The sequence below is a fragment of the Palaemon carinicauda genome, chromosome 13 (assembly GCF_036898095.1).
Source record: "Palaemon carinicauda isolate YSFRI2023 chromosome 13, ASM3689809v2, whole genome shotgun sequence".
Taxonomy (NCBI): domain Eukaryota; kingdom Metazoa; phylum Arthropoda; class Malacostraca; order Decapoda; family Palaemonidae; genus Palaemon; species Palaemon carinicauda.
This window is the reverse complement of record NC_090737.1, coordinates 129,940,843-129,967,712: the sequence shown is the minus strand read 5'-3', so window position 1 is coordinate 129,967,712 and position 26,870 is coordinate 129,940,843.

Genomic DNA, 26,870 nt, shown 5'->3' with positions numbered 1-26,870 from the left:
TTACTAGAAACTGAAATATGGTACATTTATCATATAATCTTTATAAGATATTTACAATTATCACACACATACATATATATACATACACACACATTATATATATATATATATATATATATATATATATATATATATATATATATATATATATATATATATATATATATATATATATGTGTGTGTGTGTGTGTATATATATATACAGTATATATATATATATATATATATATATATATATATATATATATATATATATGTACATTATATATATATATATATATATATATATATATATATATATATATATATATGTATATATATATGTATATATATACATTATATATATATGTATATATATATATATATATATATATATATATATATATATATATATATATATATATATATATACACACACACATATATATATATATTTATATATATATATATATATATATATATATATATATATATATATATATATTTATATATATATATATATATATAATATATATATATACACATATGTTTATATATATATATATATATATATATATATATATATATATATATATACACACACATATGTATATATATATATATATATATATATATATATACACACACATATGTATATATATATATATATATATATATATATATATATATATATATATATATATATATATATATATATTGCTAAAATATTATGAATTTCAAGGGAATATTACAATTATTAACTAATCGACAAGTATTATACAACAGGTTTAAGAAATGTGGAATTCTATGGCTATAAGGTAGTGTGTTTAAGATCCTTGTCCCATGAAAGTATACTATATGCTACTGCATCAATGATGAATTTTTGGGAATTTAAATTTTGAGAAATATTTGTATGTCTAGAATGGCTCAATAGTATACATACATAAAACTAATAGTGTATAGTAATGACAAAATCTATGAGCATCTCACCAAAAATAGTTTAAGAACCATCTCACTTTCAAGAGAAGTTCTTCGATATTAGATTTTTTCAGATATTATATGCTTTACACTATATTGTACATAAACTACCTTCCATAGATATTTGTTACCTAGTCTGTAACCTAACCGAGGCCTAAGCGTCAGAAAAAAATGTCTTAAAATAATGAAAACTTTAACTTATCTTTAAACTGATGTCAGTTAAATATTACAGACTCCATCCCAACTGTTGGCTTTGATTTAGATATGAATAAACCAATCTTGTGCCATCGACGTTCCTTTAGCTTTCATCTCATTTCCATATTGTAAGGAGAATCTGGTTGCCCACTACAAAGTGTTTTGTTTACTCTTTTTGGCTTTTGGATTTCAACGGTGCAGGCAAATAAATGCATCTGAAAGAGAAGAAAAATATCTTTACTCCAAATATTCTTCATGTTCAGATCAAAAACCTTACTTTTGATAATTGATATGATACATAAAGCCAAACCATTTTCTAAAATTATACATTAAAATAACTGGCATACTCAGTTTCATCTCTAGAGATCAATATTACAGAAGGAAGGAAGAACACTGCTAATAACCAGAATTCGTGAGAACAAGACAACGACAAAGTTCAACTTGAATAACTATCAGCTTGAATAACTATCAGTATGGTTAACTATCAGCCTGGATAACTATCAGCTTGGATACTTATCCGGAACTATAGTTACAGCCATGTATAATACGAGATAGGTGCTTTCATATCATCAACCATATTCTTTAAACAAACAAATGCTTCTGAAAAAGTAATTCTTTCTTTACTCCAATATTTCTCACCTTCAAGTCATAACGTGACTCTTGATGATTAATTTGATGCACGAGTCACTTTACAGGATTATCCATTGGAATAATTGACACATTCAATATCATCTTAAGAGATCAATATAAGACACTTTTGAATTTTAAACTTGACCAAGCTGTGATGTTCTTAGCAAAAACATCGAGTAGTGCTAGTAATCAGAGTTCGTGAAAAAGCAGGAATAAGATAAAGTTCTGCCTGAATAATTTTTCGATACTAAAGTAGCAGCCATGTATGATATGAGGTTTGTGTTTCATATCATCCCTATTCTTTAAATAATGGTTTTATGAGTACTATTCTTGATAAGGTTACCAGTATCGTCTCTACATTAGTAACATTGTATTTGAAGTATTATGAAACGAATAAGATTAAAATTTCACAATTATGTAGATGAATGGCTAGTTAGGTTTAATTATATCTCTCTAGTATAAAAGACGGAGGGCATTACAATCTTATGAAATACTTTAGCGATGGAAGTTATGGAAATTGGGCGGTAATCAGGTTCCTAATCTATGAGGAACCAGAGTGGGAGATCATAATGATAGTGCTAAGTTATGCTAGGAGGCCATTGTTGTATATTTCTTTGAAGGATATCAGTCAAGGGGGATACAAATAACTTATGTACCTAATATGTTATTTTTTATATTTTTTTTATTTTAGATGTCGGTTTAGTCAAACGAAAAGTTAGCGTTACCTGGACTCTTCATCTCCAAACTAAGCTTAATTTCTTTATATATCATATCTTGGCACAGACTTTGATCAACTACACTTGATCCCCCTTAAAATCTTGTCTCAAATATTTTCTGCAATACCAATTCAACCTTTTGTAAACAAAGTAAAATGTAATATAAAACCTACTAGGTACTCATCAACTTAAAAAATAGGTTCTGACACTCAAATTTATCCACATTTCTTATAAAGGCATTGGGTAACCTACCCTATTATATAGGTTCTGTCACTCAAATTGAACCACATTCCTTAAAAAAAACATTGGATGAATCATCCTATCAAAAGATCATAACAAATGTTTAATTACTATTAAACACATCAGTTTCCCTGTCAATTCTTTGCTAAAATGATAAATTAAGCACATCAAAGGTACTTTCTGGACACCACCTTCCATACTGGATAGAGCGGAATGTCCAGATGCTGTGATCGGAAACCTCTAGTCTCCATTGCAGAGATCGAAGATGAGATCTGCCTCTGGGGACTAACCATTCTATGACGTCAAGTGTCCCAGAAGCTTCTTTCACTGGCATCCTGGAAGAAAGGACTGCCACAGGAAGGGGAATGTTATCACTCGCACACAAGAAATCCTTTCAGGGTACGAGCATACGTTCACTTGCACTCTATCTGTATACATCCCTCTTCCCAGATACCTGTATCTTTGTTTATTGATTAGGACAGAATTCTCTTGATTAATCATGACCCCCAGTTCTTGTCAACAAGAGAACTCTGTTTAGTAGGTGGATAAGGTCGTTCTCCTACTCTGCTAGGATCCTCCAATCATCTAGAGTGGAACAGGCAAAATCCGTTGGCATGCATCCATGAGAATAACGGGTCTAAGATCCTTTGTGAAAATTCGGGTGCCGATGAGAGGTCAAATCAAAGGATCTTGAATTATAACATCTTTCCGGCTACAAGTTCATGGAGGTCTTTTCTGGAGAAGGGGTGGATAGGGATTTGAAAGTATTTGCCCTTCAAGTAAAAAATGAAGTCCTGAGACCTGATCACTTGTGTGATCGTGGCAGCAGTCTTCATCATGGACGATGTCTGCCGGATGAACTTGTTCAGTGCTGAGAGGTCAACAACTGGTCTCCAGAGTTGGGATAGTTGAACAGCTGTTTTGCTCTGACCTGATGTGGAAAGTGGAGACTGTCAAAACCAACATTACACTGTCCGATAAAGTATTGAGTAACCTTAATCCATTTTTCTCAGAAGCCCTAGCACCAGGGGTGACACTACCTGATCCAAAAGAAGGAGAGAAGGATGATCTTCTTGTATTTCTGCTTGGAAAATGGTGTAGAAGTCAGGTGGGAAGAATTTCCCCCTCTCAAATTACCCCTCTCCCCATAACCTTATCTAGAGCTTCCTTTGCCAGAAATGACCAAGGAAGCTCTAAATGCAGCCTAGAGCTTCCAGAGTCCCTGCAGAAATGGTCAATGGCCGCTTTCCTGCCTTTGGAAGTAGATGACAAGGCTTCCACTAATCCATTGAACCCTCAGATGGACCAAAGGACTTGGAGGATAATTGAATCTGATTCATCCTCCTCGGTGTCCATAGGTTTAGGTCTAGCCAGTTGTGAAAAAAAAAAAAAACTGCGGATTCTTCTGACTTGTAATCAGGATCCTTCCTCTCGGCGATCATCCCAGATCAATCCCAGGAGGGGTCATCATAAAAAATAATGTCTCTCCTCACCAATAGGATAGAATAATGGGAAACCAAAGGAACCAAGGAAGAATTCCTAGAAGTCTCTCTAGACTGGGAGACAGGAATATGCTTTGCCATCTAAGGACCCATGAGACCAGAGTATTTAGGTACTATTTTCCAGTTTTTGCATTTTTCCCACCAGAAAGCAGCTGCCATTGGAGAAAGACCCTCATGGTCCTTAAGGACGTCCTTAGATTCCTCTTAACGTTCTCTCCCATCATCCTTTTCGACCCTCTGGAGTGATGGACAGTGGTCGAAGTCGAATTCTATAGGCAAGAGCCATAGTTCTCTACTAGAGTAATTTCTCAAGGAGAGAGAGACCTCCTGTCAGATCTTACGCAAATGTCCCCTCTAGGTGGTGTAATCTGGACAATATTTCTGATCTGCTCTCTGGAGTGTATGTAGACGTGTGCTAACTGCCTTTCCACATCCCTGGAATTGAACTCTAGACCCAGATTAGACGATCTGGGATTGGGAGTTGGAGAGGCAACTTGCATAGGTTGTCGAATCCATCTCGAAATCTCACCCTCTGCAGGAGAGTACACTTGCCTAGACTTATCCTCAGAAGGTGAGGGATCTATCAATTATCTCATGGACAAGTGCCTGGAATGTTCTATCCTCCCATAGCTGGAAAATTAACATGTAGTATGCTCTAAATAAGATCTTATAGGTTTCTGTAAATAAGAGATAGCATAATAACCTGGAACAACCCGACTTCGTTTTGCCGGCTGCACACTACCAAAAATGTTTTGAAAAAATGCGGATAGCGTATTCAAGAATGATACACCTAGAGCGACCTGGTGTGACACACCTAGTATGTTCCGGGGTTAGGCATCTTATGCACCTAGGAGAGGACCTTCTAGATTTCTTGGGAGTAGAATGTCTAGAGGAGGATTCTGGAGTATTGCATCTTGCTCATTCAGAGGAGATGCGTCTAGTGCATTCTGGGATAACAGATCTAGCACATTCTAGAGCTACATGTCTAGCGGGTTCAGCAGGATATGTCCTATGAAGGATCCTGGATGAACGTGCAGTGTGCTCAGGGGAAGCCTGTTCAGAAAAGCATCTGAAAAATGGAGAATCCGATCTGGATGATTGCCTGTTGGACAAGGAGAGTTTGGACAAGATACACTTGGGTGAGGATGGCTAGTGTGAGGCGGGTCCAGAAGCTGCTGAGCTTGTAGATGAAGTGCACCAAGAAAAAAATGAGTCCAGAGGTTGAGGCACATCGAGGAGCAGCACGTAGATAAAGCACCTACAAAGGAGGCACGCTTGAAAGATGTTTGTCCAGAGGGTGAGGCATGTTGGGATGAGGCGCTTCCTGGAGAAGAACTCGCTAGTGACGAGAGCAGAGGTGAAGCACGTTTATAGAAGCACTGGAATCTCGGCTGGAATGTGATCCTTTGGAATGCAAGGCATGCTGGGGTAATACACATTTAGGAGAAATGCTGAAGGTGAGGCACATCTAGTAGAGGCTTGCTTAAAGCGAGAAGTGCTCTGGGGTGAGGTGGGTAGGAGTAAAGTACTTTTAGGAGAGATACTCCCTTTAGGGGCTTGTCTGAATGAGGTGTGTGGGAAAGCTCACACTAGCGAGATTCATCTGGAAGAAGCCAGTTTGGAAGTCTGTCTGAAGAAGGGAAGTCGTCTCTTGAGGAACCTGTGAAAGGTGGAGAGGAGTAGGATTGCCTGCAAAAGTCAAGATTAAGAGGATCGTCTGCAGAAGGTAGAGAGGAGTAGGATTGCCCGGGAGAGGTTAACTTATGACTTGCCTCCAAAGAGGAGAGCTAAGAGAGCTCTGAAGGAGGAAACCTCACTGAAGGTAGAGCAGTAGGTACTCGCTTATCTATCCTTTGACCAGGGGAAATGCGTTGAGGAGACAAGTCTCTTTCTGAAGGCTCCAAAAGGGCTGTAGAGACAAACGATGACTTCTATTGAGACATCTTGAAAGTCTATTGCAGCTTCTCCTCTGAAGGGAATCCTGGAAGCCACAAAGAAGGACACAGCAAATGCAAGCATCTGAAACCTGAAAAAAGGAGGCTCCCTTGAGGAGGAAACCCCACCATTTTTTTAGAGGAAACGCAAGGACCCCTTTGCCCCTGGGCTTATTCTAATGTCAAAGGGCCACCTCATTTGCATGATTGGCCCCCTGAGGAGACCAGCAGAGAAGAGTTAAGAGGAAGAGTATTGGAGGAAGACTCCTAAGGTGAAGAATCCCTTTTTGACGTATCCTTTCCTCTTCTGCTGTTGCTCTTCCACTGGGAGGATGGTCACTCCCGACACTTGTCATAAGGTGAAGATTGTGAACATGCATGCCCTCTACATGAAGGGCATGTCCAATAGTGATCAAGTTCTAATGCACCCATAAAAGTGAAGCAGATCTTCGGTGACACTCCAGGGAATTATTGCATTTCAGCAGCCATTACCGAAAACAACACTCTCTCTCCTGAAGCCAAACATGCTGAAAATGGGACAAAAATAATTAGAAAGTTTTTAATATTCCTTCTGTTCAGAAAGAAGATTTGTTACCGCTGATGACTGTTATCTGAGTGAGTTGTCACTGAGCCAGTGGTGAGCGATTAGCTCAAAGCTCCCAGCAAGTAGTTAATAACTCATTATAAGCTTTTATTTGCCGTATTCACAGCTTTGTTGTCATTGACCTCCTACATTAAGGATGAGGGTTTGTATTTGTGTAGGAACAGACTTTGGCTAGCATAACCACACTCACATTACCTATCCTAGGAACCCAGGTCTTTCTTTTTCCATACCAATAAGTTTCAACTACCTGGAATAGCTTGTTCAATCTTAACACTTTCTCAGACAAAAATGATATTTTGATTATAAAATAAATTTTTGAATATACTTACCCGGTGAATATATAATAGCTGACGTCTCGGACGGCTCGACAGAAACACAAAAACTCGCGAGCGATCGCCATGAAGGTTGCGGGTGTGCCCACCAGCGCCAACTATCGGCCAGATACCGCATATACATGTAAACAGCTCCAGTTCTTCTCATTCCGCTGGGTCTCTATCGGGGAGGAAGGGGGGGCCTTTAATTTATATATTCACCGGGTAAGTATATTCAAAACTTTATTTTATAATCAAAATATAATTTTTAAATATTAAACTTAGCCAGTGAATATATAATAGCTGATTCACACCCATGGTGGTGGGTAGAGACCAGTATTAATACAGTTTACGGCGTATATGCTTAGAGTTTTTGACAGTTATATCATAACAAAACCCAAATAAATATAGGTACCTGGTAAGGAAGCTGACTCTGACGATTACTCTGCCTTGTTAGTCAGCTTTCCTCACGAAGCCCAGCCATCCTCTTAGGATGCTGAAAGACTTCCAGGAGCTGAAGTATCCAGGGCGACAACCCATACAACAGGACCTCATCAAAACCCTTAATCTGGGCGCTCTCAAGAAATGACATTTGACAACCCGCCAAATCAACCAGGATGCGAAAGGCTTCTTAGCCTTCCGTACAACCCAAAACAAGATTAAAAACATTTCAAGAGACAGATTAAAAGGATATTGGAATTAAGGGAATGTAGTGGTAGAACCCTCACCCACTACTGCACTCGCTGCAAGGAATGGACCCAGTGTGTAGCAGTCCTCATAAAGAGTCTGGACATCTTTTAAGTAAGATGACGCGAATACCGACTTGCTTCTCCAAAAGGTCGCGTCCATAATACTTCGCAGAGATCTATTTTGCTTAAAGGCCACGGAAGTTGCTATAGCTCTTACTTCGTGCGTCTTAACCTTAAGCAAGCAACGGTCTTTTTCACTCAAGTGAGAATGAGCCTCTCGGATTAAAAATCTAATAAAATATGACAAAGCATTCTTTGACATAGGTAATGATGGCTTCTTAACTGAGCACCACAAGGCCTCAGATCCACCTCGTAAGGTTTTGGTACGAGCTAAATAGAACTTAAGAGCTCTAACTGGACACAGTACTCTTTCAAGCTTGTTGCCTACAATCTCTGACAGGCAAGGTATATCAAATGACTTAGGCCAAGGACGAGAAGGCAGTTCATTTTTGGCCAAGAAACCAAGCTGAAGTGAACATGTGGCTTTATCTGTGGAAAAGCCGATGTTCCTACTGAAGGCATGGATCTCACTGACCCTTTTAGCCGAAGCCAAGCACACTAAGAAAAGTGTCTTGAAGGTGAGATCCTTCAGGGAGGCTGAATGTAATGGCTCAAACCTGTCGGACATTAGGAACCTTAGGACCACGTCTAAGTTTCATCCAGGAGTTGCCATACGACGCTCCTTAGAGGTCTCGAAAGACTTAAGGAGATCTTGGAGATCTTTATTATTGGAAAGATCTAAGCCTCTATGTCTAAAGACAGATGCCAACATGCTCCTGTAAGCCCTTAATAGTGGGTGCTGAGAGGGAGCGAACATTTCTCAGATGTAAGAGAAAGTCTGCGATTTGGGCTACAGAGGTACTGGAAGAGGAAACAGATGCTGACTTGCACCAGTCTCTAAAGACTTCCCACTTCGACTGGTATACTTTGATGGTAGAAGCTCTCCTAGCTCTCGCAATCGCTCTGGCTGCCTCCTTCGAAAAGCCTCGAGCTCTTGAGAGTCTTTCGATAGTCTGAAGGCAGTCAGACGAAGAGCGGGGAGGCTTTGATGAAGATCCCTTACGTGGGGCTGCCGTAAGAGATCTATCCTTAGAGGAAGACTCCTTGGAACGTCTACCAGCCATTGAAGTACCTCTGTGAACCACTCTCTCGCGGGCCAGAGGAGAGCAACCAACGTCAACCTTGTCCCTTCGTGAGAGGCGAACTTTTGCAGTACCTTGTTGACTATCTTGAACGGTGGGAATGCGTACAAGTCCAGGTGAGACCAGTCCAGTAGAAACGCGTCTATGTGGGTCGCCTCTGGATCTGGGACTGGCGAGCAATAGGTCGGGAGCCTTTTGGTCAACGAGGTGGCAAAGAGGTCTATGGAGGGTTGACCCCAAGTCGCCCAAAGACTCTTGCACACGTCCTTGTGGAGGGTCCATTCCGTGGGGATCACCTGACCTCTCCGACTGAGACAGTCTGCCAAGACGTTCAAGTCCCCCTGGATGAATCTTGTCAACAGGGAGATGCCTCGATTTTTTGACCAGATGAGGAGGTCCCTTGCGATCACGAACAGTGTGTGGGAGTGAGTGCCTCCTTGCTTGGAGATGTACGCCAAAGCTGTGGTGTTGTCTGAATTGACCTCTACCACTTTGTTTCGAAGAATGCTCTCGAAACTCATCAAGGCCAAGTGGACTGCTAATAGCTCCTTGCCGTTGATGTGCATGCTCTTCTGAACCGACGTCCAAAGACCCGATCATTCCCGACCGTCCAGAGTCGCACCCCAACCCAAATCCGACGCGTCTGAGAACAACAGGTGGTTTGGGTTCTTGACTGCCAGGGACAGACCCTCTCTCAGACTTATGTTGCTGTCCCACCAGTTCAGGCATGCTTTTACTGGCTCGGAGACCGGGATTGATACAGCTTCTAAAGTCTTGCTCTTGTTCCAGTGAGAGTCTAGATGGAACTGGAGAGGGCGAAGGTGAAGTCTCCCTAGCGAGACAAACTGCTCCAGGGATGACAGAGTCCCTACGAGACTCATCCAACTTCTTACTGAACAACGTTCTTTTTTCAGCATGAGTCGGACTTTGAGCAGGGCTTGTTCTATTCGGGTGGCAGACGGAAAAGCCCGAAAAACTAGACTGCGAATCTCCATCCCCAAATAGAGAATCGTCTGGAATGGAATTAGTTGAGACTTTTCTAAGTTGACCAACAGTCCCAACTCCTTTGCCAGACCCAACGTCCAGTGTAGGTCCTGCAGACAGCGATGACTGGACGATGCTCTGAGAAGCCAGTCGTCCAAGTACAGGGAGGCTCGAATTCCCGATAAATGAAGGAATTTTGCCACATTCCTCATGAGCCTCGTAAACACGAGAGGAGCAGGGCTGAGGCCGAAGCACAGTGCTCGAAACTGGTACACCACATTCCTGTAAACAAACCTCAGATATGGTTGGGAATACGGGTGTATAGGAATGTGGAAGTACGCATCTTGCAGGTCGAGAGAGACCATCCAGTCTCCCTCTCTGACTGCTGCTAGGACGGACTTCGTGGTCTCCATCGTAAATTTTGTTTTCGTAGCAAAAACGTTGAGCACACTGACGTCCAGCACTAGCCTCCAACCTCCCGTATGCTTTGGGACTAGGAAGAGACGGTTGTAAAATCCCGGTGATAGAAGGTCCGAGACTTTCACCACCGCTCCCTTCTCTAGCAACAGAGACACCTGGTGATGTAGAGCATGTCTCTTTGACTCCTCTCGATACCTGGGAGAGAGGTCTAGAGGAACTGTTACTAGAGGAGGTCTGCGTACAAAAGGTATTTTGTACCCCTCCTTGAGCAACAACACAGACTCTTGGTCTGCACCCCTCTTCTCCCAGGCCTGCCAGAAGTTGTTCAGTCTAGCCCCTACCGCTGTCTGAGGACGTGGGCAGTCAGACTCTGCCATGGGAGGACTTGGCTCCTCTCCTCTTACCTCTCTTTCCGTCGGCACGAGAGCCTCCCCTGCTGGGAGCTCTGCCACGAAAGGGCGGGATAAACCTAGACGCAGGAGTCTCGATTCTGGGTCTCACAACAAAGGATGAAGAAGGAGCTCTCTTGCGAGCAGAAGCAGCCATCAGGTCATGTGTGTCCTTCTGTACAAGCGAAGCAGCAATGTCCTTAATCAGCTGTTGAGGAAACAAGGCAGCCGATAAGGGAGCAAAGAGAAGTTCCGATCTTTGACAGGGAGTAACTCCTGCTGAAAGGAAAGAGCAAAGGGTTTCTCTCTTCTTCAAGACTCCAGACGTAAAGGTGGAGGCGAGCTCATTGGAGCCATCGCGGATGGCTTTGTCCATACAAGACATAATAAGTAAGGACACATCCTGGTCAGCAGACGAGATCTTCCTGCTTAATGCTCCTAGAGACCAATCTAAAAAGTTAAAAACTTCGAAGGCCCTGTATACCCCTTTAAGGAGATGGTCAAAGTCCGAGGAGGATCAACAAATCTTAGAGCGTCTCATGGCCAGGCGATGGGGAGAGTCTACGAGGCTTGAGAAGTCACCATGGGCAGAGGCAGGGACTCCCAAGCCGAGAACTTCTCCCGTGTCATACCAGACGCTCGCTCTAGAAGCTAGTTTAAAAAGTGGGAAGGCAAAGGCCGTCTTCCCCAAACTCCTGGTAACCAACCAGTCGCCTAGTAGACGTAAAGCCCTCTTAGAAGAGCGAGAAAGCACTAGCTTAGTAAAGGAAGGCTTGGCAGCAGCTAAGCCTAGCGCAAACTCAGACGGAGGTGAACGAGGAGCAGCAGTAACAAAATGATCTGGGAAAAGATCCTTAAAAACCATCATAATTTTCTTATAATCCATGGAAGGTTGCGCAGCCTTAGGCTCTTCCACGTCTGATAAAACGTCCAAAGGATTATCAGTAGGCATGGGATCAGCAACATCCTCATCTGAAGGAACCTCGTCCGACAATTGATGAGTCTCAAGCAAGGAAGAGACCTGCCGTGGTGGCAATGCTTGACAAGCAAAGTCCACACGCAAAGGAGCATCAGTAGCAGTCAAGGACGCTACGTCATGTAACTGCTTAAAGGACTGACCAGCAACAGCAACAGGAGCGGGAGGACGCTCGACGTCAAGACGAGACTGCCTTGACTGCCTAGATTGAGCAGTCAAAACAACCCTTGACTGCGGTGCTTGACGCTCAACGTCAAAACAAGGCAACTGAGATGGTTGGCGAACGTCCTGAACGTCAACACGAGCATGCGGTGGCGGCTGAACGTCAACAAGCGGCTGAAAGTCAACACGGGACTGCATCGAGTGAGGCTCCAAGTCACGTGACTGACGTGACTTTGTAACGTCAACAGGACGAGTAAAGGCTCGTTTGGGCGGCTGAAGGCCAGGATCTCGATCAGCGTAACGGCGAGGATCATCGTGAACCTGCTCAACGGTATACTCCTCCATAAGGGAGGCAAGCTTATTCTGCATATCCTGCAGGACAACCCATTTAGGATCAACGGGAGTCGGTACGGGTCGAGACGATGGTAACGTCTGTGACGGCAAAACATGTTATTTTCATTAGTAAAATAAATTTTTGAATATACTTACCCGATGATCATGTAGCTGTCAACTCCGTTGCCCGACAGAAATCTACGGTCGGGATACGCCAGCGATCGCTATCCAGGTGGGGGTGTGCTCAACAGCGCCATCTGTGGTCAGGTACTCAAGTACTTCTTGTCAACAAGACCTCAATTTTCTCCTCGGTCCACTGGTTCTCTATGGGGAGGAAGGGCGGGTCCTTTAATTCATGATCATCGGGTAAGTATATTCAAAAATTTATTTTACTAATGAAAATAACATTTTTCAATATTAATCTTACCCGATGATCATGTAGCTGATTCACACCCAGGGTGGTGGGTGGAGACCAGCATACATGTTAACAAAGAAGCTAAGTATCCCGTATTTCATTTTATTAGTTATTCAAAATAACAAATATAAAATAAATAAGTACCTGGTAAGGAAGTCGACTTGAACCATTACTCTGCCTTTATTAAGTACGTCTTCCTTACTGAGCGTAGCGGTCCTCTTAGGATGCTGAACGACTCTTAGGTGCTGAAGTATAAAGGGCTGCAACCCATACTAAAGGACCTCATCACAACCTCTAACCTAGGCGCTTCTCAAGAAAGAATTGACCACCCGCCAAATCAACCAGGATGCGGAAGGCTTCTTAGCCGACCGTACAACCCAAAAACAACAAGAAAAAGTATTCAAGAGAAAGGTTAAAAAGGTTATGGGATTATGGGAATGTAGTGGCTGAGCCCTCACCTACTACTGCACTCGCTGCTACGAATGGTCCCAGGGTGTAGCAGTTCTCGTAAAGAGACTGGACATCTTTGAGATAGAATGATGCGAACACTGACTTGCTTCTCCAATAGGTTGCTTCCATAACACTCTGCAGAGAACGGTTCTGTTTGAAGGCCACTGAAGTAGCCACAGCTCTCACTTCATGTGTCCTTACCTTCAGCAAAGCAAGGTCTTCTTCCTTCAGATGAGAATGAGCTTCTCTAATCAGAAGCCTGATGTAGTAAGAAACTGCATTCTTAGACATTGGTAGCGAAGGCTTCTTGACAGCACACCATAAGGCTTCTGATTGTCCTCGTAAAGGTTTTGACCTTCTTAGATGGTACCTAAGAGCTCTGACTGGGCAAAGTACTCTCTCCAGTTCGTTCCCCACCAAGTTGGACAGGCTAGGGATCTCGAACGATTTAGGCCAAGGACGTGGAAGCTCGTTTTTAGCCAAAAAAAACCGAGCTGCAAGGAACATGTAGCCGTTTCCGATGTGAAACCTATGTTCCTGCTGAAGGCGTGGATCTCACTTACTCTTTTAGCTGTTGCTAGGCATACGAGGAAAAGAGTTTTTAATGTGAGGTCCTTAAAAGAGGCTGATTGGAGCGGTTCAAATCTAGATGACATAAGGAACCTTAGGACCACGTCTAGATTCCAGCCTGGAGTGGACAACCGACGTTCCTTTGAGGTCTCAAAAGACCTAAGGAGGTCCTGTAGATCTTCGTTGGTGGAAAGATCCAAGCCTCTGTGGCGGAAAACCGCTGCCAACATACTTCTGTAACCCTTGATCGTAGGAGCTGATAGGGATCTAACGTTCCTTAGATGTAACAGGAAGTCAGCAATCTGGGTTACAGTGGTACTGGTTGAGGAAACTGCATTGGCCTTGCACCAGTTTCGGAAGACTTCCCATTTAGACTGATAGACTCTGAGAGTGGATGTCCTCCTTGCTCTGGCAATCGCTCTGGCTGCCTCCTTCGAAAAGCCTCTAGCTCTTGAGAGTCTTTCGATAGTCTGAAGGCAGTCAGACGAAGAGCGTGGAGGTTTGGGTGTACCTTCTTTACGTGAGGTTGACGCAGAAGGTCCACTCTTAGAGGAAGAGTCCTGGGAACGTCGACCAGCCATTGCAGTACCTCTGTGAACCATTCTCTCGCGGGCCAGAGGGGAGCAACCAACGTCAGCCGTGTCCCTTTGTGAGAGGCGAACTTCTGAAGTACCCTGTTGACAATCTTGAACGGCGGGAATGCATACAGGTCGAGATGGGACCAATCCAGCAGAAAGGCATCCACGTGAACTGCTGCTGGGTCTGGAATCGGAGAACAATACAATGGGAGCCTCTTGGTCATCGAGGTAGCGAACAGATCTATGGTTGGCTGACCCCACAGGGCCCAAAGTCTGCTGCAAACATTCTTGTGAAGGGTCCACTCTGTGGGGATGACCTGACCCTTCCGGCTGAGGCGATCTGCCATGACATTCATATCGCCCTGAATGAACCTCGTTACCAGCGTGAGCTTTCGATCTTTTGACCAAATGAGGAGGTCCCTTGCAATCTCGAACAACTTCCTCGAATGAGTCCCCCCCTGCTTGGAGATGTAAGCCAAGGCTGTGGTGTTGTCGGAGTTCACCTCCACCACCTTGTTTAGCTGGAGGGACTTGAAGTTTATCAAGGCCAGATGAACCGCCAACAACTCCTTGCAATTGATGTGAAGTGTCCTTTGCTCCTGATTCCATGTTCCCGAGCATTCCTGTCCGTCCAATTTCGCACCCCAGCCCGAGTCTGATGCGTCCGAGAAGAGACGGTGGTCGGGGGTCTGAACAGCTAAAGAAAGACCTTCCTTGAGAAGAATGCTGTTCTTCCACCACGTTAGAGTAGACCTCATCTCTTCGGAAACAGGAACTGAGACCATCTCGAGCGTCATGTCCTTTATCCAGTGAGCAGCTAGATGATACTGAAGGGGGCGGAGGTGGAGTCTCCCTAACTCGATGAACAGGGCCAGCGATGAAAGTGTCCCTGTTAGACTCATCCACTGCCTGACTGAGCATCGGTTCCTTCTCAGCATGCTCTGGATGCACTCTAGGGCTTGGTTGATCCTTGGGGCCGACGGAAAAGCCCGAAAAGCTCGACTCTGAATCTCCATACCCAGGTAAACAATGGTCTGGGATGGGACGAGCTGGGACTTCTCTAAATTGACCAGGAGGCCCAGTTCCTTGGTCAGATCCATAGTCCATCTGAGATTCTCCAGACAGCGACCACTTGTGGGAGCTCTTAAAAGCCAGTCGTCTAAATATAGGGAGGCTCTGATGTCTGCCAAGTGAAGGAATTTCGCAATATTCCTCATCAGTCTCGTAAACACAAGAGGTGCCGTGCTTAGGCCAAAGCACAGGGCTTGGAACTGGTACACAACCTTTCCAAAGACGAATCTTAGGAAAGGTTGGGAGTCTGGATGGATGGGGACGTGAAAGTATGCGTCTTTCAGGTCTAACGAGACCATCCAGTCCTCCTGCCTGACCGCTGCTAGGACCGACTTCGTCGTCTCCATCGTGAACATCTGCTTGGTGACATAAGCATTGAGAGCACTGACATCCAGCACCGGTCTCCAACCTCCTGTCTTCTTGGCTACCAGGAAGAGACGGTTGTAAAAGCCCGGGGATTGATGATCCCGGACTATGACCACTGCTTCCTTTTGTAGCAAGAGCGACACCTCATGTTGCAACGCTAGCCTCTTGTCCTTCTCCTTGTAGTTGGGAGAGAGGTTGATGGGAGATGTAGCTAGAGGGGGATTGTGGCAGAACAGAATTCTGTATCCCTCCCTTAGCCACTTCACAGACTGAGCGTCTGCACCTCTGCTCTCCCAAGCTTGCCAGAAGGTCTTGAGTCTGGCTCCTACTGCTGTCTGGAGAGGAAGGCAGTCAAAACTTGCCTTTTGCGGACTTGGAACCCTTCTTGGACTTGCCACGGTGACTGTCTGCACGGGTACCTCCTCTGCTGGAGGTTCTGCCACGAAAGGGCGGGATGAACCTAGAAGCAGGTGTATCAACTGCTGTAGGGCGGAAGGGTCTAGGCACGGAAGGTGAGGTTTTAGCCTTACGTGCAGAAGAAGCCATGAGGTCATGAGTATCCTTCTGGATAAGAGAGGCAGCCATCCCCTTAATCAACTCCTCCGGAAACAGACACTTGGAGAGAGGAGCAAACAGCAACTCTGACTTCTGGCAAGGAGTGATACCAGCAGATAAGAAGGAGCACAGATGTTCTCTCTTCTTGAGGACTCCTGATACATATGAGGCCGCAAGTTCACCAGACCCATCCCGAATTGCCTTGTCCATGCTAGACATGATCAGCATGGCCGAGTCCTTATCTGAAGGGGAAGGCTTCCTGCTTAAGGCTCCCAAACACCAATCGAGGAAGTTGAATATCTCGAAGGCACGAAAGACTCCCTTCAACATATGATCAAGATCGGAAAAGGACCAGCAGATCTTCGAACGTCTCATAGCCAACCTGCGGGGAGAGTCAACCAGACTTGAGAAGTCGGCCTGGGCAGAGGCAGGAACCCCCAAGCCAGGTTCCTCTCCCGTGGCATACCAGACGCTCGACTTAGAAGCCAGCTTGGGAGGAGGAAACACAAAAGAGGTCCTTCCCAGTTGCTTCTTGGAATGCAACCAGTCCCCCCATAACCCTCAAAGCTCTCCTAGATGATCTGGCGAGAACAAGCTTGGTGAAGGCAGGCGCAGCAGACTGCATGCCCAGAGCAAACTCGGAGGGAGGAGAACGAGGGGTTGCAGACACAAAGTGTTCAGGATACAAATCCCTGAACAAAGCAAGGACTTTGCGAAAGTCTAAGGAGGGTGGCGAAGACTTGTGTCCTTCAACATCAGAATGAGGATCATCCAGATGAGCAGCTTCATCATCCGATACATCATCATCCGAAAGTTGAGTTGTGAGTGGCAAAGGCAGAGCAGCAAGCTGAACGGCTGAATCCTGCAGAACGGGTGCATGCGTACCTGCGGATCCATCATCATGCCTCTGCTGGACAGTCTGCGAGCTGGCAACAACAAAAGCAGAGGGCTGGTGTGTGGGAGGGTCTGCGGTGGGCTGAGGAGCATGCGGTATGGTATGCAGAGCATGCTGTAAGGTATGCGGCTCATGCTGCATGGTATGCGGAGCATGCTGTAAGGTCTGCAGAGCATGCTGCATGGGCTGAGGAGAATGCCGCATAGTGCTGGAACCCGGCAACTCCTGATGCGGCAGCTCACGCATGTTAGCAGAAGGTGCAGCAAGAACATGCGTCTGGCAGTGAGGACTGCGCATCGGTGGAGGAGCTCTCACAGGTGGGGTGTGGGAGCAGGCAGCCGCAGTATCTGCTGAGCGCACAACCTCTGCGGGTTGTAGGTTAACAGGAGAGGTGTTAACCTTCTCGGCATGATACTCCTGCATAAATGCCGCAAGCTGAGACTGCATAGTCTGCAGCATGGACCACTTAGGGTCTACTGTGGTTGGAGCAACAACAGACGGAGCAGAGGCCTGTTGAGGGACCACTCTACCTCTCTTGGGAGGTGTGCAGTCATCAGATGACTGCGGCGAGTCCGAACTGACCCAGTGGCTACACCTGGGCCGTTGGACTAGCTCGGAAGGGACCTTACATTTGAGCGGTCGTGAGACCTTGGTCCACCGTTTCCTCCTGGAAACCTCTTCCACAGACGAGGAATGTAAGGGCTCATTCGTCTGTAAGTGGATGGGACGATCCTTAGCAGATACGTCCGCAACCACTGAGGATACATCCGTGCGCCGATCAAGGCCTGCCGAACCCTTTGGTCCTTCGACATTGCTTCTCCCCTGGGCTTGGGAGCTTGCAAGAGGTCCCGGACTGGGAGGACGACTGGCACGCACAGATGTACCCTCATGCGCAACACTGACACTGACACTATGCACATCACTAGCACTAACACTTCCCACTGCACTCTTCGCTTTCAGCTCTCTGACATCTGCCAAGAGCTGATTGCGGTCACTAACCAACGACTCCACCTTCTCACCGAGAGCCTGAATGGCACGCAACATATCAGCCATTGCAGGCTGAGCACTCGTAGCAGGTACGGGAGTCACCACCACAGGGGAAGGAAAAGGTTGAGGGGCATGGGGAGAGGAAAAATCCACAGAGCGAGAAGAACTCCTCCTATCTCTCTCCTTCTCTAACCTACGTGCATATCTGAGGAATTCATTAAAATCGAATTCCGAAAGCCCAGCACATTCCCCACATCGATCTTCCAATTGACAGGATTTTCCCCTACAATTGGAACATACGGTGTGAGGATCTATAGAGGCCTTCGGAAGACGCCTAGTACAAGTCCTAACACTACACTGCCTGTATTTAGGAACTTGGGAATGGTCAGACATCTTGAATTTAGAGGTAGTCAAGGGGGAATTCCAAAATTAAGCAAAGATCGTTAACCAATGAATCAAATTAATTCCAAAAGCTTGCTAAGCTAAGGATAAAGCTTCCTGAACAGCGAAGGCTAAACTTCAGAGCAAATACATCACCGAATCGTGAACAAAAGACTCCAAAATCAACAGCGTATCCATGTAGGTCTTGCCGGCGGCACGACAGAGGAAAAATTGAGGTCTTGTTGACAAGAAGTACTTGAGTACCTGACCACAGATGGCGCTGTTGAGCACACCCCCACCTGGATAGCGATCGCTGGCGTATCGCGACCGTAGATTTCTGTCGGGCAACGGAGTTGACAGCTACATGATCATCGGGTAAGATTAATATTGAAAAATTGCCTTTACTAAGACTCTCGGAGCCCGTGTTACGCTTTCGTTTAGGCGGCGAGCAGTCTTCCGATGACTGCACAGGGTCAGAGCTGTCCCAATGGCTACAGCCAGGACGATGGACCTGTCCTGAAGGGACTGACTTCTGCTTTAAGGGTCTAGAAACTCTGCTCCACGGTTTCTTTCGCGAGAAGCCTTCGGATGACGAGGAGAAAACTGCCTCGCTCGTCTTATGGTAGGGGTGGTCTTGACGAGACACGCCCGAAACCATAGAGGGAACGTCTGTTCGTTGGTTAGAGCCTCTCGTCCCCATAAGTCCTACGACATTACTTCTCCCTGGTGCATGGGAGCTTGCAAGAGGTCTCGGACTAGGAGAACGACAAGCACGAACAGACGAACCCTCGGTCGCAACACTAAAAACACTTTGCGCACTAATCACTTTATCCCCACGATTTTCTAATGTGGCACTCTGACACTTTAACACTTTCACATCCGCCATAAGTTGATTACGGTCCGTTGCCAAAGACTCAACTCTCTCGCCCAACGCTTGAATGGCAAGCAACATATCCCGCATGGATGGTTCATGAGTGCTAGTAGAAGGTTCAGGCACAACTACTACAGGGGAAGGATTGGGTTCAGGGGCATGGGAGGAGGAAAAATCTAATGATCTAGAGGAACTTCTCCTCACCCTATCTCTCTCAAGCTTACGAGAATACTTATCAAACTCTAGCCAGTCGAATTCCGAAAGTACCACGCACTCATCACACCAATCTCCTAATTGGCAGGTTTTACCCCGGCAATTAGAACACACGGTATGTGGGTCGAGAGGCGCCTTTGGAAGATGTTTGTTACAATCCCTAGCATTACATTTACGAAATTTAGGAATCGGAGAAGGGTCAGCCAAAGTCAAAGAAAATCCAAAAACAATCCAAAGTCATCAACAATAAAATCTATCCAAAAAAAGGGTTCAAGAGTTTTAATTGAAGATAAAAACACCTGCACTGCGAAAGCTCAAAACCAAAAAGAAGTACTTCACCAAGAATGACGAAAAACTCCAGGTCAACAGCGAGTAATTTAATCAACTTGTCGACAAGACCGACAGAGAAGAACTGGAGCTGTTTACATGTATATGCGGTATCTGGCCGATAGTTGGCGCTGGTGGGCACACCCGCAACCTTCATGGCGATTGCTCGTGAGTTTTTGTGCTTCTGTCGAGCCGTCCGAGACGTCAGCTATTATATATTCACCGGCTAAGTTTGATATTTAAAAATCTATGATTAAAACATTAGCCCTTGTAACAAATTTAAATTGTTCTTTACCCAAGTCTAGGAAGTCGAAGTTTTAGGTCTCTCTGTAGACATGATTACTAATTGGAATCCACTTTCTACTGTTAGTTGGAGGTATGATGTAATTGCATCCAGCATAAAGTTGTGGAGCTGTCTGTGTCTGTTGTTCTGTTGAAGTAATATATCTGTATAAGTATATCAGTCAAATATGAAAAAAAAAGTATATGGTATAAAAATTTATTTAAATGTTACTTTTACCTGGTGGATGAATATATATTGATATGGTGTTAGTCAAAACAAGATTTTTTACTACCCAACGGAGAACATATTTCCACTTCTTGTCATAACCTCTTGATGTTCTGAGTACATGCACCTGTATCACGATCTAAAGAGTTTTGAGTGATTTACCCCACCGCTAGTTAGCGGGTGGGGGTGGGGGGGGGGGTGGGGGGTGAGGGGTACCTCGCTACCCACCCCCCCTCTCACACACACCTGTGCTTGAGCTCACTTTGCTTGGAGGTAGGATTCAAGGGGGATAGGGCTGGCAGGCAAGTTTGATTAAATAGCTAAGGTTTGTATAGTTAGGAAAAATACAAATTATCTACGAATTTGTCATTTGTTTCGTAACTGACATACAAGCCACGCTATTTAATAGGGGTGACTCACCCATTAGGAAGGGTGGAACGTCCCAGCCAGTACTGGCTTTTGGCTTTGCGCGGGGACTCATTACTTGAGTGTGTTAGCACTCAACAATAAGGAGTCCCTGCACCTCGCTAGAACCTTGCTACGCAAGGACTGCGGCCTACGCAAGCTGTGTGTGAAGGTATAATAAAGTGTGACTCGTCCTAGGAAGTTAACCTTAAGTCATTTAGATGGAAACTTTAGGCTAGGACTTTCCCAATACCACCTCGTCAGGGTATGAGGATGTGACAGTATTAGCTTAATACTAGGAACACAAGGAAACATGATTTACCTGCAGTGGTTTGAGGTCATCTGTGCAGAGAACCTAGGATGCTGCTTTCCCCAAGAGAGGGGAAGATGAAGAAAAGAATAAGGGCTACACATACCTATTCATTCATGCAGACTAAGACCGGGTAACAATGCCCTCAACTTTCTGCTACTTATCCACTAAGGAGCCAGAGGTTTTAAACCAGCTGTTGTGCAGCCACCACAGGGCCGATAGAGAACGTATCGAGCCTCTTGTGGGTCACGTCTTGCAGGCAGTGGGCTGTGAAGGTCGTCTGACGCTTCCACACCCCAGCCTAAAGAAACTGCGTCACTGAGAAATTCTTCTTGAAGGCCAGGGACGTAGCTACGCCCTGACATCATGTGATCAAGGGCAACGTGACGGAGGAGGGTCTGGATTCAGGGACAGATGGATCACCCTACGAATCCATGCCGAGATGTTGTTCTGGGTGACCCTCCTCTTAGTCCTCCCACTGCTAACAAACAATGCTTGCACCTGAGGACGGACTGCAGCCGTTATTTTGAGATATAGCGTCAGACTCCTTACTGGGCACAGAAGGAGATGGTCTGGGTCATCTGTTACAGAACAAAGACTCAAAATCTGGAAGGAGTCGAACCGAGGATCCGCTACCCCCGGATTCTGAGTCGTAGCAATAAACTCAGGGACGAATTTGAACGTTACCTCCCCACATCCCCTTGAATGGGCGATGTCATATGAGAGACCATGAAGTTCACTGACTCGCTTGGCCGATGCCAAAGCTAGTAGGAACACCGTTTTCCAAGTTAGGTGGCGATCTAAAGCCTGGCGTAATGGTTCATAGGGAGGTCTCTTAAGAGACCTGAGAATTCGAACCACGTTCCATGGAGGAGGTCTCACTTCCGACTGAGGGCAGGTAAGTTCATAACTTCGTATGAGTAGGGAAAGTTCCAGCGAGGAAGAAATGTCCATTCCTTTGAGCCTGAAGGCTACACTTAAGGCTGAGCGATAGCCTTTCACTGCCGAGACTGAAAGGCTCATTTCTTCCCGCAAATACACAAGGAACTCTGATATTGTTGGAATAGTGGCATCGAGTGGAGAGATACCCCTTCCACGACACCAACCATAGAAGACTTGTCCAGACATCCTAATCGTAACTTGTTGCGAAAATCCTCTCTCAGCGAGGAGATGCTGGATAGTCTCCAGGCGTGAAGTTATAGCGAAGCTATGGCTTTGTGTAAGATGTTGGCATGTGGTTGTGTGAGTAGATAGTGTCGCGGAGGGAGTTCTCTCGGAAGTTCCGTTAGAAGTTGCAGAAGGTCCGGAAACCATTCCGCGTGATGCCATAGCGGAGCTATAAGGGTCATTGAAAGATTGACCGATATTCTGGTCTTGTTGAGCAACCTCCTCATCAGACAGAACGGGGGAAAGGCGTACACGTTGATGTTGTCCCACCGTTGTTGGAAGGCATCTTGCCAGAGCGCCTTGGGATCCGGGACTGGGGAGCAGTATAGCGGAAGCTAGAAATTCAATGCTGTCGCAAACAGATCCACAGTCGGGGAACCCCACAAAGTTAGGACTTTGTTGGCTACTTGAGGATCCAAAGACCACTCGGTACTCACTATCTGAGACGCTCTGCTCAGATTGTCGGCGAGCATATTCCTCTTGCCTGGAATGAAACGTGCCGATAGTGGAATCGAGTGGACTTCGGTCCATCTCAGTATCTCTACTGCAAGATGGAATAGCTGCTTCGAAAAGTTACCTCCTTGCTTGCTGATGTAAGCCACTACTGTGGTGTTGTCGCTCATCACCACCACAGAGTGACCCGCCAGGTACTGTTGGAACTGTTGAAGGGCCAAGAAAATGGCCTTCATCACTAGAAGATTAATATGGAGGCACTTTTCTGATTCTGACCACAGGCCTGAGGTCTTGTGGTGCAGAACGTGGGCCCACCACCCTTTCTTTGAGACGTCCGAAAACAGCATCAAATCTGGGGGGGAGGATGAAAAGATCCACTCCTCTTTGTTGGTTCTCGTCTGTCACCCACCACCGGAGGTTTTTCCGTTCTGCAGGTCCCATAGGGATCATGACGTCTGGGGAATCGTAACCTTGATTCCACCGGGACTTGAGTCGCCACTGGAGGGATCTCATCATGAGGCGACTGTTGGGAACTAAACGAGCCAAAGATGAGAAGTGACCGAGGAGATGTAACCATGATTGGGCTGGAAATTCTTCTCGTTTGAGAAAAGGCTTGCGATCCTCCTCAGCCTTGCTATCCTGACGTCTGATGGGAAGGCTTTGTGGAAATTGGTGTCTATAATCATGCCTAGGTATACCAGTCATTGAGTGGGAAGCAGAGAGGACTTCTCGAGATTTACCATGATCCCCAGATCCTGGCAAAGTCCCAGAAGTTTGTCTCGGTGTTGAAGAAGGGACGACTCCGAGTCTGCTAGGATGAGATAGTCGTTCAGATAACGGAGGAGACGGATGCCGATCCTACGTGCCCACGACGATATTAGGGTGAACACTCTGGTGAAAACCTGTGGTGCTGTGGAGAGACCGAAACACAGCACCCTAAACTGGCACACCTTGTCTAGTCTGAATCTTAAGTACTTCCTTGAAGACGGATGGACTGGGATCTGGAAGCACGCGTCCTTCAGATCCAGTGTACACATGAAGTGGTCTCCCTGCAAGTCTGACCGTGTCTGCGGTCTCAATGCTGAACGGAGTTTGCTTCACAAACTTGTTCAGAGCCGAGAGGTCGATGACTGGTCTCCAGCCCCCAGAAGCCTTCTTTACAAGAAAGAGTCGACTGAAGAAGCCTGGGGACCCGTCAAGGACCTCTTAGAGAGCGCCCTTCTTCAATATGGTTTGGACTTCTGCCCGAAGGGCCTGCCCCCTTGCTAATCCCATGAATAGGGAGCTCAATGACACTGGATTCGTCGTCAGGGGAGGTAGAGATGTTGTGAACGGGACGCGATATCCCTGACTGTTTACGGAAATCGTCCAGGAATCGGCCCCGAGTTGCTGCCACCTGTCTGTGGAACTTTGTAGGCATCCCCCCACTGGTGGACATGCAGGGGGATTGCCAATCCTGGCGTTTGCGGCCTCGGCTGCTCCTCCTAGGAATCTTCCCTCCCCTGAAGGACTTCTTGCCTGTTCACCCACACGTTCGAGACTTGGTGGGCCAGAAACTCGATTGTGCGAGTGCCTTAGAGTAGAAAAGTCTCCATAGCTTTCCTGGTACGTTCTTTGGAGAAATCCTCCGAACCTATCAGGATACCTAAGGTCCCTAACCAGATATCCAGTGGCCTGTATAGCAAACTTCGCAACCTTCTCCTGATTAAGGATCTCTGTCGCTGAGAATGACACCTGCCGGTTGGAGAGTTTCTCAAGAGGGACTCCCCTGGTAAGCTCTTCCAAAGAATGGTGAAGGGGAAGAGCTAAACAAGGCTCCTCTAAGATCTCGAAGTACCTCCTCTGCTGTACCCGAGGTGGTGGGAGAAGCTTGTTGCCGGCACTGGATCGGCTGGAGGAGGCTAGCTCAGAGAGCTGGACTGCGATCTTGTCCCTGGTACTCTCATCCTGAGACCAGGGCAAGGGTTCACAGACCTTAGAGGATTTTTGAGTTCCAAATACTCGGTCCAAGACCATGTCTTTGCCCTCTCGAGGGGGAATCTCTGGGTCAGCAAACCCATTGAGAGTCCTCATAAGGGTCAGAACCTGTCAAAATGCATGTTCTGACTCCTGCAGCTCTCCTCCGGATGGACTAGCAGTGAAGTCTCCAGTCCCCAAAGGCTCTTCTTGGGGAGACTCGTGGACGTTCTCCAAGTGACTGGCTGGCTCCGTTCTAAGTCTTGAAGAGGTTTTCGGTACTGTTTTGGAGTCCTTCAACAACCTCCTGGGAGAGCTGCAGGACTCCAACAACGACGGAGGTAGGCTCTTCTCCGCCTCTGCCCAAGAAGACTTTTCAGCGCAAGGTGGGGGTTTCCCTCATTGGTGCGATGGGGGAACATCTCACCTCAAGTGACTCCCCTGAGGACGGGTAATCCTCATCCGAAAGGGAGGGAGAAAAAGTGTGGGGGGGGGAAGGGGCCTGTCTCGAAGGCTTACGAGGAGACAGCTTAGTCCTCGGAGAAGTAACCGTGTCTGAAACTCCTTTTTTTCTCTTCAGGGGAGTAGATGCAGCCAAGGATTTGTGGCCCAATTCAGAGAGAACAGTCTTGAAAGCCTGCAAAACCGCTCTGATTAGTGTCCCAAACCAACGCTGCTGGCTGACGGCTGCAATGTCACACACTCCCTCTGGAGGGACAGGAATCGACCGATCCCTGGGAGGAGTTTCCTTAGGGGGGTTCGCCTGTAAAGAAAAAGAAGAAGAAATGTCCCTGGACCTTTTAGGAACCTTCCCCCCTAACGGCGAGCGCGCTGTTCTGCGCTTGCGGGGGGGGGGGGGGGGGGGCAGCAATGGCGACCTAGCCGTGCGTTGTCCTGCAGCCTCGCGCGCGGGAGGGTATTGACGATCGCGTGGGGGAGCGCGCTGGCGCTCGCGCGATGGGGAGTACCCGGGGTCACACGCGGGAGACTGCAAATGCACGCACGCGAGGGCGATTGTGAGGGCGCGCGGGCAAGCGATAGCGTGTAGAAGTATGCGCAGGAGACATTTGCGAGTGCGCAGGGGGCTGATTGTGCGTTCGTGCGCGCGAGGGTAAATGTTCACGCGCGTAAGGGCGCACAGGATCAGGATGAAGGGCTCGTGGGCGTGCAGGTGAGAGATCGTGCACCCAAGAAGAAGTCGTCGGGTGCGAGCGTGCAGGAGAGATATCCCTTGCGCGCAGGCGCGCAGACAGAAACTGCGTTCGTTGGCGCGCCTCATGTGGCCGCACGTCAGGCTGGCGGTGTGTGGCTGGCGGTGTGTGGCTGGCGGTGTGTAGCTGCCGTAGAAGATGGGCGTGGGCGCGCTTCCTCGTGGGCGCGTGTAGGTGAACGCGCGATTGTGCGCTGGCGAAGGATGGCGTGCAGGAGAAAGCAGGCAGCGCGTTGGCGAGCGCTGGCGGGTGGGCGAGCACTGACGAGTTGGAGAAGTCTTAGACTTCCCTACCGCACCCAGATCCTTAGATCGTGGGCGCGCAGGAGATCGTTGCCGTGTTGGAGAGTGCTGGCGCGCAGGAGAGCACTGGCGCGTTGGTGAGCGCTGACGCATAGAAGAGCGCTGGCGCGCATGGCGTGCAGTAGGTTAAGGGCGTGCTATGGCGCTCTGGCAAGCAGGTGAGCGCTGGCGTGTAGGTGAGCACTGGTGGCCAAGTGAGCGCTGGCAGCCAGGTGAGCGCTGGCAGCCAGGTGAGCGCTGGCGCACAGGTAAGCCCTGGCGCGCTATCTCAGGAACAGCAGCAGCAGGTGAGCGCTGGCGCGCTATCTCAGGAACAGCAGGAGCAGGTGAGCGCTGGCGCACTATCTCAGGAGCCTCAATGAGGTCAGGAGATCGTTGGCGCGCATGCTTAACATGGCGTGTAGGAGAAGTGTGCGCTAGATGGCGCGTACGCCCTTGTTGCCCTGAAGGTACCGGTGCCTGACTTTTAAAGACAGGTTTCGTTGGCGCATACAGCGCATCAGCTGCCAGGAACGGCGACGACAGATCAGCAGGTCTGACGGGTGGAAGGTCGACGTGTACTTCATAAGGACGACCTTCCAATGAAAGGGATCGCGAACGATCCGCAGAGAGGTGCAGGGTCGTAGCAGGAACAG